This window comes from Schistocerca americana, chromosome 3, assembly GCF_021461395.2.
Source record: "Schistocerca americana isolate TAMUIC-IGC-003095 chromosome 3, iqSchAmer2.1, whole genome shotgun sequence".
In the NCBI taxonomy this organism is placed as follows: domain Eukaryota; kingdom Metazoa; phylum Arthropoda; class Insecta; order Orthoptera; family Acrididae; genus Schistocerca; species Schistocerca americana.
In genome coordinates, this window is record NC_060121.1 from 458908208 (window position 1) to 458924406 (window position 16199).

Genomic DNA, 16199 nt, shown 5'->3' on the forward strand with positions numbered 1-16199 from the left:
TATGTGCACTGCTTCCCTACTACTGCTTCTCCCCTTCCTACCACTCCCCCTCAGCTTTCAGCAGTGCTGCCACCACTTCTTGTCACTTGCCTAGCAGCTATTGGCGAGAGGCAGGGAGGCATGATTAGTGGTCTGTTTGGATCTGGTTCTCAGAGACTGTAGACGCAGCGGCCGTAGACAGCAGTCATGTGTGCATGAATTGTGTGTGAGTGATCGTGTGAAAGTGTGTGTGCTCTCGTTTTGTGACAAAAGCTAAGGCTGAAAAATTATTTGTGGGAGTGTGATTGTCTTTTCTACATGCCTGTCTGTGTCTTAGCAATCATCTTTACAGTGAGTTGCTACCTATAATTATTTTTGATTCTCAGAGTATTGGACCAAGTTATCTGTTGCATGGATTGATCACCATGGTCTGATTTCATCAACATGCTATCAGTAGCTCGTGAACAGCTGGCCGCACGAGTGGATTTCCACAGCAAGTCAAACCGCAGGCTGCACAATACCTGTAAAATATAGATATAACACAGTGGTTAATAACAGACAGTAATGAATATAGTAGATCCAACATGTTATTGGTGGTCACCTACAGTGTTGGTTTACATAATTCTTCCCCGCCTTACACACTTCCTTAAAGAGACCTACTTTTTTCTGAGGTTATTTCTGAAATCATTGAAGGAATTTTAAATTTGTCTTGCAACTCCAAGGAAACACATATTTTTGTCATCAAATGTGTTTTGTTTTATTGAAATAAAATAACATCCTTGGTCTTAATGAAACACGTATACCATTTGTTTCGCTTTCTCCATCTAAAAACAATTCATTACAAAAGCTGTTGATGTTAGTAATTAAGATTTTTGCTCACATCAGGAAACTCCATGTTCTTGCAAGTGTTTTTTTAGATATTTCCTTGTTTGCACTATAGTTTCCTGTACTGTAGCTACAAAGACAGATTGTCAACTTATGCCCTATCTAAAAATTTGTTAGGGAAAAATGCTAAAACTTGTCTGGAAATCAGGGAATTTGTCTTGGGGAAGTGGCAACCCTCAAATCATTAGTAACACCAAGTATGGCTTAAGCACTCATCACCGTAGGCTTCCTGCATCATTTGGTGTGTGTCTGTAAAGGTTTCTCCAGTTTCACGCAAAATTTAATGCAGACGCATTGCTCCTCTGACTCTACCACCTTGAAATTCACAAACTTTGCTGTACAGTTCTCTACACAATACAGCACTGAACAATAAGTAATAGACATACAACAATGAAACTACCGGCAGGTGCACTTTAAACACAAGCATGTGCAGGGATGCCAACCACATTTTGCTCCAATACACCATTGGCGTGGAATTATAAATGTTCCAGAATTTTTTGAACAGAACTCATATGTAATATTACATGTCCTGTTGGCATTTGAAACAGCTTCCAGTTGTCTTGCAATGGATAAATACAGGCCTTGTGTGGTTTTCAAGAGAACTGATACCATTCTTTCTGCAAAATAGTGGCAAGTTCAGAAACAATGATGGAAGCATATAGCGATCATGCAACCTTACCCATTGTAGACCACAAAGACTCAGTAATATTGAGATTATGTGATTGGTGACCAGGGGGAACGTGACAGTTTATCCTTGCTCACACAATTCCAGTCCCAGACAATTTAGAGCTGGGTGAACAGGGCCCCTGTTATCTTGTAATACAGCGTTACCATTGGTGAACTAACATTGTACCAAGATGTGACCTGATCAGCCAAAATAGTTATATGGTCTGTGGCAGTAATGTGACCTTGCAGAGTAACTGTGAGGCCCATGGAATACCATGAATGGCTGCCCAACTCATCTTTGAACCACCACCATGTTTCATCCTTGGGGCGAAAACACAGCCAGAAGTTGGAAACTGTGTGAAACAAGGCTCATCTGAACAAATGACTTTTCCCCATTGCTCTATAGTCCAGTTTTTATTTTATGAAATCCACTGCCTTAAAAAATTCTGCTAGAGTTTCAACATTACTTTTTTCTTGCACCTACCCATTCTTTGTCATCAGTGTCAGTGCTTTCTTTTTACGTTTCCTATTGACTATTATTCAAGCACTGAATCCAATAACTTGGTGCTCTGCCACTTCATTTATTCATCGGTGAAATGTGTTCCACCCTTTTGTATAGTTTTGTCATAGTTTGCAGGTGAATCTTTTCTCACCATTCAGCTGTTGCACCATTAATTTCAGACACTTCACTACACACAGACTGCATCATGTTGTAGGTCATGTAGTCACTTGTGTCCAAAATTAAATTGTCTTATAATTTGCAAAACAAGATGATGCAGAACAATAGTACTACTTCAGTAGAAACAAAACTGATTGTGTGACTAAACAGTTATTTGCTATGGTACATTAGTGGTGTTATTTTTTACTGTCACCATAGGATGTAACATGTTTTAAACTAGTCATCTCGGAGACGTTCTTTCTCCCTACCAGAAAATGTAGTATATGAGGCTCCATGGAAAAGGAACAAGGTTCATTGCAGCAAATTTGTGTAAATACCAATTATGGTCAGTTAGTGGTGCCTGCCTTCAAAGTGAAAGCTGTTTGTATCCACACACATCTGCATTGATACTTTCTATTGCTCAAAACATTTCTGCATATTGTTGTTTGTGAAAATGTTCAAGAACTTCATCTTTTTGCTCTCCAATGCAAGCCCATGACTGTAGTGACCTATTATTGATTTTAATGAATATTGGTTCAGTACAAAGAAAAAGGCTGAAAAATGTCACACACTAATATGCCACAGCCAATAGTACTGTTGTAATGAAAGTAATCCTGACGTACATGACAGCTGTACAGAAACCTTCAGACAGTAAGGTATTCACATGGCGATAAGAATGTGCAGTGGTTCCTCCTGCTGTGGATCAAAATATAGAGAATGGTTTGCAGTAGTGCCAACTATTGACGGAGAAATGAATCATCAGAGGACAGCAATGAGTAATGGTGGCAATATTAAAGCTACTATCCTCCAACATACAGAGACTGTGTATGTTTAAGCAGGCTTGTGTGAGAAGTGAGCTCCACTCTGTAGCTGCATGTTGTACTCGCGTTGCAATGTTCATTCACAAGGCTAATCTTGTCTGTCCAGGCATTAACACAATCTGATGAAACCCAGATCCACATTCACAATAGAAAAGGCACATATGCTGCTGCAGGATGCTGTTGACCACACCTCACAAAGTACCCATGGGAAACATATGCAGTGGCATATGCTGTTTTTTTTGTGTGTGTGTGTGTGTGTGTGTGTGTGTGTGTGTGTGTGTGTGTGTTTGTTTTTTGGTGATGCTTGTTTGGCCAAAAGCTTTGTTTGACAGTCTTTTTGTTGTGCCTATCTGTGACTGAGCATTTATGCTATATGTTTCGTAATTTTGTTTTTGTTCTGTCGTGGACTTTACATTGTTTTATGTGCTGCAGACATTTACCAAATATATGTATAAAGTCTGTCACTTGTTTGTGAAATTGAACAATTACTACACAAAAGCATACAAATTCATTTTTGGGGAACTGTCCTCTGTGCACATCCTGTAAAGAATATTGCAAGTTCCTTGTGTATTACTTTACTAATGAGTGTTGAACCTTATCATAGATTTGTAACAGGTTTAATAAATATACAACTTAAGAACAGATCACAATGTTGTAACTATTGTATTGTATTGTTACGCAAACTGAAATGAACTCCAGTTAGAACAGTTAATGGTTTGTAGTCAGTAGTGAGATACAAATTGAGCAATATTCAGCCATAAAGATACACATGAAGTTTTTTTTGTGACTATTTTTGTTATAGACACATTGCTATGTGCCATTTCCATTTATGTGTGTGAGTACAGCTATTGCCATACCATAAATTATCAGAGACCAGAATCAAATTTTATCAGGTAGAAAAGGTATTATATGGAAAAGTATTTAGAAGACTCTGAAATGGGCAGAAAATTTGAGTTTCATTCGTTGAATATAGGAAACATACCCCATACAAAGAAGAAAATCACTTGGTGGACATTGAAATAAACATTTGTGGGCCTCTGCAACTTATCTATAACCTCCCGTGGTGCTGACTCTGATGACTTAGAAATCAAATGTGCATTTCTTATTTGTTGATACCAGCAGCATTTTCTGCAACTGCTGTTTATCTGTCTGTAGAATTCGTTGTGTATCATCAAGGGAGTGACTGTTTTATTTCATTGCTTTTTTGCCAAATTTCCTGATCAAGAGCCAATTGTACAGCAGCATCTCACTTGAAGAGAGTCTGCATAGGGATCTGTGCGCTCCAAATTACCATATGAAAATTTGCTCTTTTTACTGAGTCCTTGCAAAGTAATAGTCCACATGTTATGTGATTAGTCCGGTTGCTTGTAAGGTGAAGAAATTTTAGGCTGGCAGTTACAATGTAATGTTTGTGGCAAAAATTTTCAGACATTGTTGAAAGATAAAACTGCTGGTGCAGACAAAGGAATTAACTTTTCTAGTGGTATAAATGTTACAAATGCTGCATAAAAAAGAACATGTATAACAGAGGGCTTTACATTGGCTCTTATGCTGATAAAATACTTCTAGCCAGTGGTACAATATGTGCATAAAATAGATCTTGCATTAGTGGCAATCATTATAATACGAAGCAGAAGACATTTATGTATGTGGTGAAGAACAACTCCATGTTGGTGGTTCAGATATCTCTGATAACAAGTGATGCCAGTACTGTTGTAGCAAATAACTTAAATAGACCATAGGTTTGGTTGATATGATTATTAATCCATTGGGCCATAACAACATAACATACCTCCTGTATGGCTGAAATTTAGCATTTAACCAAGAGTAAAAAGCACTGTCAAAATAAGGGTAGACAGAATAAGCATAGACTACCAGTGTTTCAATCCAGTTGAGCATAGACTGCATAAGACTGCTTATGAAAATTGCAGTGCCATGAATAAACAATAGAGAAAATCCATGGATTGTATTCTACACATGAATTATAGTGGATACAGATAAATTTGTGCATGAACAGACCAGTAAAATAATAATATGTGTCCCAAATCAGTATTTGGTTAACTACAATAAAACCTTTCAGCATATCTTGACATTGAAGCTAGAAAGCTTTCAGTATGAGTTGAAATGTTACCTGCATTGGCTATTGAATGAAAGTAATTGAACTGGCAGCTTGCTCCATAACATACGTGTTCAGTGGACATCATGCTAGCTGAATGAGGAAACCAGTGTGGCATGGTATCTCTTATGTAGAGTTGATGTATTGAATGTACCATGCCACTAGGAATGAGAATTTCCCTGTCTGAAAACAGTCCCAGCAATGATTCTCTGATGTTTGAGAATATGTGCAATTCTGCACAGCAGTGTTACCCATTATATGTCACAACATTATGTTGTCCATTCACTTGTTACGATGATGCTAGACACTTGAGATTTATCACAAAGGAGTTTTTGGTTGGTCTTCTTCAGCGAAGTCATTGAAGTTAGACATTGGATTTATAGAAGGAATACACGGACGTATTACCACATAATATTTTTGTACTTGTGAGACAGACAGACTAAGAAGCTGTTAGATTCATTTCCCATGGACTAAATAAATGAAACATGCTAATTCTTATGGAGCTTATCCTGGGTTTAAATAAATTAGCAACAAATAGAATAAAACACATACACCATCATTCAATGCAATAACTTCTTACTGAGCTTCCGAGACCCTAAAATGGACAACTTATCCACTGAAGAAAATGATATCAGATGAGATGACACAGTGGTTGAAACACTGGATTTGCTCTTGGTTGGAGCAAGGTTCAAATTATGTTTATGGTGGATTCTCAAGATGCATTAAACTAAATACTGTAATAATTCCTTTGAAAAAGACAAGCTGATTTCCTTCCCTTTGCTTCTCAAACCAAGCCTGTGCTCCACTTCGTCATATCGTCGTCATCATAATCGTAATTGTCATCTTCATCATCATGAAATTTAACCATAATCTTCTCCTCTTTCACAGTGGTCACTGCTTGTTGGTTTCCTGTGGTATCGTACTTCATTTACCCTTCAAGCAATGAATGATAGAACTTACTGTTTTATTTGTGATTGGTAAAATGTATTAAAAGTTCAGGATGAAGTGGCTTACTTCCATCAGTCTAAAATACATTTTAGTAACAACAATTTGGAAAGGGCAGACTGCTACACACTACGTAGAGGAGGCAATTGAGTCGCAGATAGGCACAACGAGAAAGAATGCTAAATATATTCAGCTAACGGATTAAATCCTCCATCAGACGTAAAAAGCTCTCTCTCTCTCTCTCTCTCTCTCTCTCTCTCTCTCTCTCTCTCTCACACACACACACACACACACACACACACACAGGGCCACAGTCATCTCCAGGCACTAATGCCTTGAGACAACAGTGGCTAGTGTGTGCGAGTTGTGAATGTGTTTGTTTCTTCTTCATCTGATGAAGAACTTAGTTCGATAGCTCAATATGTCTACCATTATTTTTGACCATACCTGCCTGTGACTCAACACTTCCTCTGTGTGCTGAGTAACAATCTATCATTTCCATTTTGTTGCTATTCTTTCCATTTTGTTGCTACACCAACCTGTATTTTACATTGTTTGATATATTTCAGTAACTAAGACATCATTACATATTCTTTACCACTTGTATAATGGCTCTCTTGCTTCAGTCATATATACTAGATATCACTGCAGCCAGTTTCTGCTTTTCAGGCAATTTAATAATGTTTGGCAGGAACAATGCTCACAATGAAACATCTCTTAAAAGTGTAATTGAAAAGTTTTGTCAATTTGTAATTGGAGCCTCTACACAACTTCCCTTAATGCAATAGCACTTTAACTAGGAAAGCAAACAGCATTGAATAGCTCAACATTGTGTTTGACAATTATAACAGTAATAAGTATGTGGAAAGGAACACATTTCACTGTGAAACCTAGCTTTTCATGTTCAGCAAAATGATGTTTTAGCAATTAGTGTCATGAATAGACTCGGCCAGCTTCTTCATGATGTGCCTGCTAAATATAAGTTTGATAAGATTGTGGTCAACAGACATTAGATTAGGTTACTTACGGAAAGTACACTAAAGGTAAAAGTCTGCTTAGTAATTTCTGAGCTTGCTTAGAAACTATTTTGTCAGTGTGACATGAAGATATTAAGTTATGTGATCATTTAATTCTTTTATAAATTGTGTTAAATCACTACAGTGGGAAAATGCAATGCCCCCCCCCCTCCCCCCCGGACGATGTTCCGTGTCACCAAGGTGTAAAATGTGCATACAGTGTGTTAGTGATTCATTTGTCACAGTCATCAGCAATCAGACGGGTCTCAGGTGGCCTATCTGTACATCCTCTGTTTTGATTCTGCAGGCAATAAGTGTGCTGAGTTTAGAATGAACACTGTTTGCGTCATTCATTCTAAGGTACAACCATGCCCTACCAACAAGTATGTACTCGTGATGAACAGCTTTAGCAAGTTGAATGGGATCACATTACGAGCATGTAGGATGCTGAATGTATCTATTCTACATCTACATCTACATCTATACTCCGCGAGCCACCTTACGGTGTGTGGCGGAGGGTACTTATTGTACCACTATCTGATCCCCCCTTCCCTGTTCCATTCACGAATTGTGCGTGGAAAGAACGACTGCTTGTAAGTCTCCGTATTTGCTCTAATTTCTCGGATCTTTTCGTTGTGATCATTACGCGAGATATATGTGGGCGGTAGTAATATGTTGCCCATCTCTTCCCGGAATGTGCTCTCTCGTAATTTCGATAATAAACCTCTCCGTATTGCGTAACGCCTTTCTTGAAGTGTCCGCCACTGGAGCTTGTTCAGCATCTCCGTAACGCTCTCGCGCTGACTAAATGTCCCCATGACGAATCGCGCTGCTTTTCGCTGGATCATGTCTATCTCTTCTATTAATCCAACCTGGTAAGGGTCCCATACTGATGAGCAATACTCAAGAATCGGACGAACAAGCGTTTTGTAAGCTACTTCTTTCGTCGATGAGTCACATTTTCTTAGAATTCTTCCTATGAATCTCAACCTGGCGCCTGCTTTTCCCACTATTTGTTTTATGTGATCATTCCACTTCAGATCGCTCCAGATAGTAACTCCTAAGTATTTTACGGTCGTTACCGCTTCCAATGATTTACCACCTATGGCATAATCGTACTGGAATGGATTTCTGCCCCTATGTATGCGCATTATATTACATTTATCTACGTTTAGGGAAAGCTGCCAGCTGTCGCACCATGCATTAATCCTCTGCAGGTCCTCCTGGAGTACGTACGAGTCTTCTGATGTTGCTACTTTCTTGTAGACAACCGTGTCATCTGCAAATAGCCTCACGGAGCTACCGATGTTGTCAACTAAGTCATTTATGTATATTGTAAACAATAAAGGTCCTATCACGCTTCCCTGCGGTACTCCCGAAATTACCTCTACATCTGCAGATTTTGAACCGTTAAGAATGACATGTTGTGTTCTTTCTTCTAGGAAATCCTGAATCCAATCACAAACCTGGTCCGATATTCCGTAAGCTCGTATTTTTTTCACTAAACGTAAGTGCGGAACCGTATCAAATGCCTTTCTGAAGTCAAGGAATACGGCATCAATCTGCTCGCCAGTGTCTACGGCACTGTGAATTTCTTGGGCAAATAGGGCGAGCTGAGTTTCACATGATCTCTGTTTGCGGAATCCACGTTGGTCATGATGAAGGAGATTTGTATTATCTAAGAACGTCATAATACGAGAACACAAAACATGTTCCATTATTCTACAACAGATTGACGTAAGCGAAATAGGCCTATAATTATTCGCATCTGATTTATGACCCTTCTTGAAAATGGGAACGACCTGCGCTTTCTTCCAGTCGCTAGGTACTTTACGTTCTTCCAGCGATCTACGATAAATTGCTGATAGAAAGGGGGCAAGTTCTTTAGCATAATCACTGTAGAATCTTAAGGGTATCTCGTCTGGTCCGGATGCTTTTCCGCTACTAAGTGATAGCAGTTGTTTTTCAATTCCGATATCGTTTATTTCAATATTTTCCATTTTGGCGTCCGTGCGACGGCTGAAGTCAGGGACCGTGTTACGATTTTCCGCAGTGAAACAGTTTCGGAACACTGAATTCAGTATTTCTGCCTTTCTTCGGTCATCCTCTGTTTCGGTTCCATCGTGGTCAACGAGTGACTGAATAGGGGATTTAGATCCGCTTACCGATTTTACATATGACCAAAACTTTTTAGGGTTCTTGTTTAGATTGTTTGCCAATGTTTTATGTTTGAATTCGTTGAATGCTTCTCTCATTGCTCTCTTTACGCTCTTTTTCGCTTCGTTCAGCTTTTCCTTATCAGCTATGATTCGACTACTCTTAAACCTATGATGAAGCTTTCTTTGTTTCCGTAGTACCTTTCGTACATGATTGTTATACCACGGTGGATCTTTCCCCTCGCTTTGGACCTTAGTCGGTACGAACTTATCTAAGGCGTACTGGACGATGTTTCTGAATTTTTTCCATTTTTGTTCCACATCCTCTTCCTCAGAAATGAACGTTTGATGGTGGTCACTCAGATATTCTGCGATTTGTGCCCTATCACTCTTGTTAAGCAAATATATTTTCCTTCCTTTCTTGGCATTTCTTATTACACTTGTAGTCATTGATGCAACCACTGACTTATGATCACTGATACCCTCTTCTACATTCACGGAGTCGAAAAGTTCCGGTCTATTTGTTGCTATGAGGTCTAAAACATTAGCTTCACGAGTTGGTTCTCTAACTATCTGCTCGAAGTAATTCTCGGACAAGGCAGTCAGGATAATGTCACAAGAGTCTCTGTCCCTGGCTCCAGTTCTGATTGTGTGACTATCCCATTCTATACCTGGTAGATTGAAGTCTCGCCCTATTACAATAGTATGATCACGAAACTTCTTCACGACGTTCTGCAGGTTCTCTCTGAGGCGCTCAACTACTACGGTTGCTGATGCAGGTGGTCTATAGAAGCATCCGACTATCATATCTGACCCACCTTTGATACTTAACTTAACCCAGATTATTTCACATTCGCATTCGCTAATAACTTCACTGGATATTATTGAATTCTTTACTGCTATAAATACTCCTCCACCATTGGCGTTTATCCTATCCTTGCGGTATATATTCCATTCTGTGTCTAGGATTTCATTACTGTTCACTTCCGGTTTTAACCAACTTTCCGTTCCTAATACTATATGCGCACTATTTCCTTCAATAAGAGATACTAATTCAGGAACCTTGCCCTGGATACTCCTGCAGTTTACCAATATTACGTTAACTTTTCCTGTTTTTGGTCTCTGAGGACGGACGTTCTTTATCAACGATGATAATGTCCTCTCTGGTAAGCCGTCAGGTATTTTATCGTTTCGCCCAAGGGGGGGTCCCTCTAACCTAAAAAACCCCCGTGTGCACACCACACGTACTCTGCTACCCTAGTAGCTGCTTCCGGTGTGTAGTGCACGCCTGACCTGTCTAGGGGGGCCCTACAGTTCTCCACCCAATAACGGAGGTCGATGAATTTGCAACCATTATAGTCGCAGAGTCGTCTGAGCCTCTGGTTTAGACCCTCCACACGGCTCCAAACCAGAGGACCGCGATCGACTCTGGGCACTATGCTGCAGATATTAAGCTCAGCTTGCACTCCGCGTGCGATGCTGGTTGTCTTCACCAAATCAGCCAGCCGCCGGAAGGAACCAAGGATGGCCTCAGAACCCAAGCGGCAGGCGTCATTCGTTCCGACATGTGCTACTATCTGCAGCCGGTCACACCCAGTGCGTTCAATAGCTGCCGGAAGGGCCTCCTCCACATTACGGACGAGACCCCCCGGCAAGCACACCGAGTGCACACTGGCATTCTTCCCCGACCTACCCGCTATTTTCCTGAGGGGCTCCATAACCCGCCTAACGTTGGAGCTCCCTGCACATTTTGGGCACAATGTATTGTTAGTGTGTTGATGCTTTCAACAGTGACCTGTGGAGCATTCCCTCTCTATGGAACAGGTTCTAGACATCCGCGTAGTATGGACACAATGTCAATGATACATATTGTGTGGACAGCAGTGACTGACCAATCATCATCCAGGGACAAAATCTGGTCACATGTTGCACGTGTTGCATCATGAGGGACCATTGTGAACTGTCTGCTGGCAGCGGGAATAAGAATACTTGTGAATCTAGCCAGTCTATCACTGACACCATGACACCGCCAGTGATGGGTACTCTGGTGTCATGAAAGGGTTGACTGGAGAGTGGAATGGCACTCGTCTTCAGTGATGAGACTTGGTTCTGTCTGTGTGCGGGTGTTGAACATAAATGTGTATAGCGTAGACTGGTGATCTTTCTATTGCAAAGTGCATTCACCTATGACCTATAGGTCCCATTCCAGGCTTCATGATATCTGGGGGATCATCAGTTACAACACACAGTCACATTTGGTGTCCCAGCAGGGTAAAACAACCAGTACTCACTACATTGCACAGGCTCTTATCCCCTTTGCTACTGCCATTTCTTCAAAAGGAAGGTGATGTGCTTTTTCGACAGGACATTGCACATCCACATATGGCTGCTGCAACGCAATGTGCTCTTCATGGTATAGAACAAATGCTGTTGGCAGCAAGATCAGCAGATCTCTTGCCAGTTAAACATGTATGAGATGTGATGAAGAGGGAACTTACTTCTTTTCCGGGGATTGCAAGAGCCACTGCCTTGTTAAACAAAGGGCACAAAATGTCAGATAATGTATCGCACGATGCTATTCAGTACCTGTATGATCATTTCCATGGAAGAATACATGCCTGTGTTGCTGCCAGAGGAGGATACACTGCGTAATGATGCAACTATTTGCACACACTTTACTCTGATATGGCTTTTCATTTGGTCTGAATTTGTTACCATATACTCCTACAATGATGAACTACCTGCCACCTCACTTGTCAATAAAATGACCTTGTCCTTGAGGGTGTTTCATTGTTGTCTGGTAGTGTATATGAGCTTAGTCATTTGCCAAAGTACTGAAAAATTGCATTTTTTTGTGGAATAGATTATTTACTAAGTACAGACGTAAGCCGTTGTTGATGACTAGTGACCAAGCAAGGTGGCTCAGTGCTTAACACAATGGACTTGTATTCGGGAAGACGACTTTTCAAATCCGCATCTGACCACCCAGATTTAGGTTTTCTGTGATTTCACTAAATAGCTCCAGGCAAATGTTGGAGTGGTTCCTTTGAAAAGGCATGGCTGATTTCCTTTACCATCCTTGACATAATTTGAACTTTTATTCCGTCTCTAATGACCTCAGTGTTTATGGGATGTTAAACCCAATCTACTTTCCTTCCATCAAGGGCTAGTTATGTATCATTGATTCTCTTGAGACTATGGTCAGTGTGATTGCTGAGTGATTTTAGATGAGGAAAATAATTACTGTAGTTATAAATATGGACATGCAAATGTAGTGGAAATTATGAATGACCTAAGTTAACATATCTGAATGAAAGCCATTATCCTATAGAACAAAACTCACAGAATTCCAGCAAGAATAGGTTTTTTTTAAGTATCTGTATCTACACTAATAATAAATCTGTAAAATTATCATGTCTTTCTCTTTCTCTGTTTGAGCACGTTAATCAACTACTAGATGAATTTTCTTGGGGATTTTACAGATAACTTGAGCATAACTTGGGGCACTGTACAGGCTTCATTTCATCAAAATTGGATCACAGCAAATAAAGATATCATATTTGAAAGTTTTATCCGTACTAATATTATAAATACAAAAGTAGCTTTGTCTATTATGTTTTCACTACTAACCTGCTGAAATGATTTTCATGAAACTTGGTTTGAAGATAGGTTGAACCATGAGGAAGAACACGCACTACTTTACAAAGTGTGTAGTACATTATATTTATTGATTTGAAGAATATTACACAAATTAGGGAAAAATGTTTACTCTCTCAGAAAGCTATTTGCTTGACTTTTGATTGTTATTGTATTTGTGAAAACGTTTTTATGATTCAATGTAATGAATACAATGCTTCTACCATCCTCAGTGTGTGTAATTCATACTTCCACGCCATTTGTTGCATAATGTACATGTTGTATAATATATATAGCTAAATCAATAGCACGATGCATAGATGCGCACTCGTTCCATCACCCTTTTTATGTGCTGCTCGGCAGTGATGCTGCACATGCGGATGCGTTGTGGGTTGGTACAGCTTGGGAGGGGGTGAGTGAGGTGCACACCACAAGCTATGCTTACCCGAAACAGGTAGACAGGTGGAGGCAGCTGATGTTACTGCATGTACAGTAGCTTACTTAGTCAGCATCACTCATCACAACAAAGCTATTGCTTTGCCAAGTCTAGCTATCGGTAACATCTGGTTTAAAAATATGTAGCCACCTCATATGTACTTACTGAACAGATACAATGATGAGAGGAGGAAAATAAAGCAGTCTTTATCTATGCTCTAGCTCTAAATAGGAAGGAAGGCAGACAAGCATAACATCTTCATTTTCTTGAGTACATTAAATACTGATTTCAGGAATGTGGTTAGCTATAAAATGTCCAAAAATTGGGTAAAGTTTCTTCCGAGGATGAAGTCTTTCACGAAGGCATTATTGTGTAAAACATTCTCAAACTACTTGCCATGTCAGTTCAGGGTAAAACCTTGAGCATTCTACAGTTACCTCTATTGTCTCCATCTGGAGCAACTGACTGTCCAAATTGCTGCTGTGGTGGCCTTACATAGCTCATAGACGGCTTCAGATTGGTTGGTAAACATAACATAAGGTTGGCAGTATTATAGACCAATCAGAAGCTGTCTTTGAGCCATATAGGGCCACCACAACATCAGTTTTGATAGTCAGTTGCTCGTGACAAAGCTGATGGAGGTAATTGTCAAAAAGGCTAGGTTTTACTCTGAACTGACATGACAAGAAGTCCAAGAATGTTTTACGTTTCTTCTAATTGGAAGGCAGAAAATGTTGAGCACATGTTTAAAGATGGTAATTAACTGTCATGTAGCAATGTGTGGTGTCATTGGAACAGAAAAAAAAGATAGGCATATGCTTGATATCACACAACTAGAAGTTCTTTTTTCAGTGCAAAAGAAAAGGTGGGAGGGAGATTTCAAAATATTGAGGAGTTGGTAAATAAAGCAACTCAATGACTGGCTATGTATCTGTACTGTAATTCATATACTTGTGTTTTACTCTGTGTTGTCTGCTTCTCGTGACAGTACTGTCTAAACACTGATATGTTTTAAAATTTTTTTGAGGAATGAATGCCTGACTTTGAAAGGTTGAGATTCAAGTAACTTACTTATCTGCCAGCCTTTGTGCTGTATCACTGAGTAGACAGCTGTGGTAGTCAAAAACCTTGAGATCTTCACTACCATCAAGGCATTGCACAACATATTACCAGCGAGTTCCATGGGAGTGTATGATCATATGGCCAAGTAACTTGGAGGTGTCATGCAAGATCTTTATGTTTGGAGCATCAGAGTGACCGGGTTTTCTGAGAGTTTCCTGATCTTTTTTCGTTTTCTGATGAAGATGGTAGCCCTGCAGAATGCATTCTCATTAAACAGTCCCTGTGAAAGTGTAAGATGAAATTCTGCTTGTAGTGATCTTGCCAATAGCATCTAGGTGAAATAAACCAGGATAGCTTAATTATCTGATGCCATAGTAACACAGGGTTGAAACAATGAAAAATGACACAGTTCCTTTATTTTGTACAGTACTTACAATCAAAATCTGACGTTGGTGAGCAAGATAAATGATGTATTGTTGAAAAATGATCTGAACTGAAATAAGTATTTCCTGTAAATATGAGTTCAAGAACAGCATGAGGCGGAATTGAAACAAGAATTGTGAAGTGGCAAAATGTCAGACATGGGAATAATTTTAATCATAATGTTGTTATGAAATTTGATTGTTAAAGTATGACATGGGAGTTGTAAGTTGGATAGGCTTTGATACACAGGGTGTATCATAATTAATGGCATAAACGCTTACAGTTGACAGTACACATTACTAGAAGCAAAAAAGTCTCAGTAAACATAGGGTCGAAAACGCATACCTTAAGAGCTACGAGCAATTTTTCATCTTCAGTACTGTGAATCAAATCTCTTCTACTGCAAGTTCTTTGTTTTCCATATTTTGGGAACTGGTAGCGTGGACCAAAACAAGGAAAAAAAAGTCCAGTAAACATGTGCTCTAAAATGCATTCCATAAGAGCTATGAGCACTTGTTCATTTTTGCTACTTTGAAACACAACTCTTCTAATGATCAATTGCTCGTAACTTTTAAGGTATTCATTTTAGAACTCATGTTTGCTGGACATTTTTTTTCTTATTTTGGTCCATATTGCCACTTCCCAAAATATGGAAAGCAAAGAACTTGAAATAGAAGAGATTTATTTCACAATATCGAAGGTGAAAAATTGCTCGCAGCTCTTAAGGTGTTCATTTCCAACCCTACGTTTACTGAGACTTATTTACTTCTAGTATGTGTACTTTCAACTGTATGGATTTATGCCATTAATTATGATACACCCAGTATAGCTTTCTCAGAAATATGGGCAGAGTAGCACTGCATAATTAAGGCATCTTTTGTTAACTGACATCGTAATACAAGGAAAAACGAAATCGTAGAAACTCATTATACAGACAAATTATTGAAAATATTGTTCATAGTAATCACACAAATATGAACGGACAGAAATGAAAAATTTCTGAAGTGTAGTGAAAAAAATATATATATTTGACCTGAAAATTGTGTGTGATTTATGTTAAATTTTAAAAACTTGTAAAACTAGCCAAAATAAGCAAAACATATTACAGCCAAGTATACTGTTATTTATTTAGTTATGGGGTTTCATAAATTTTTAGTAAATCACTCAGCACAAACTGTGCCTTAATTCTTGATGCTTAAACATTTAAAAATTCCAACAGTATAATAGTACCTAAAATAAAGGAAAAGCAACCATCCACCTGCAGCAGACTGCTGTGGGGTGCATAGAAACTCATAACAGAAAACGGTATCCACACTAGCTTTGGAGCTCTTGCTCTTTTTATAGCAAAAGTACAATATACTGAGAAAGAATTATGAAGCTGAAATTATGGGCTTTCTGAT

At 39.2% G+C, this 16199-nt stretch overlaps 1 protein-coding gene across 2 annotated transcripts in view; it reads left to right on the plus strand.

Annotated features, from left to right (window-relative positions):
- Window positions 1-16199, plus strand: part of LOC124607454 (PAN2-PAN3 deadenylation complex catalytic subunit PAN2) — a 322573-nt gene that overhangs the window by 112688 nt on the left and 193686 nt on the right. The window lies entirely within an intron of this gene.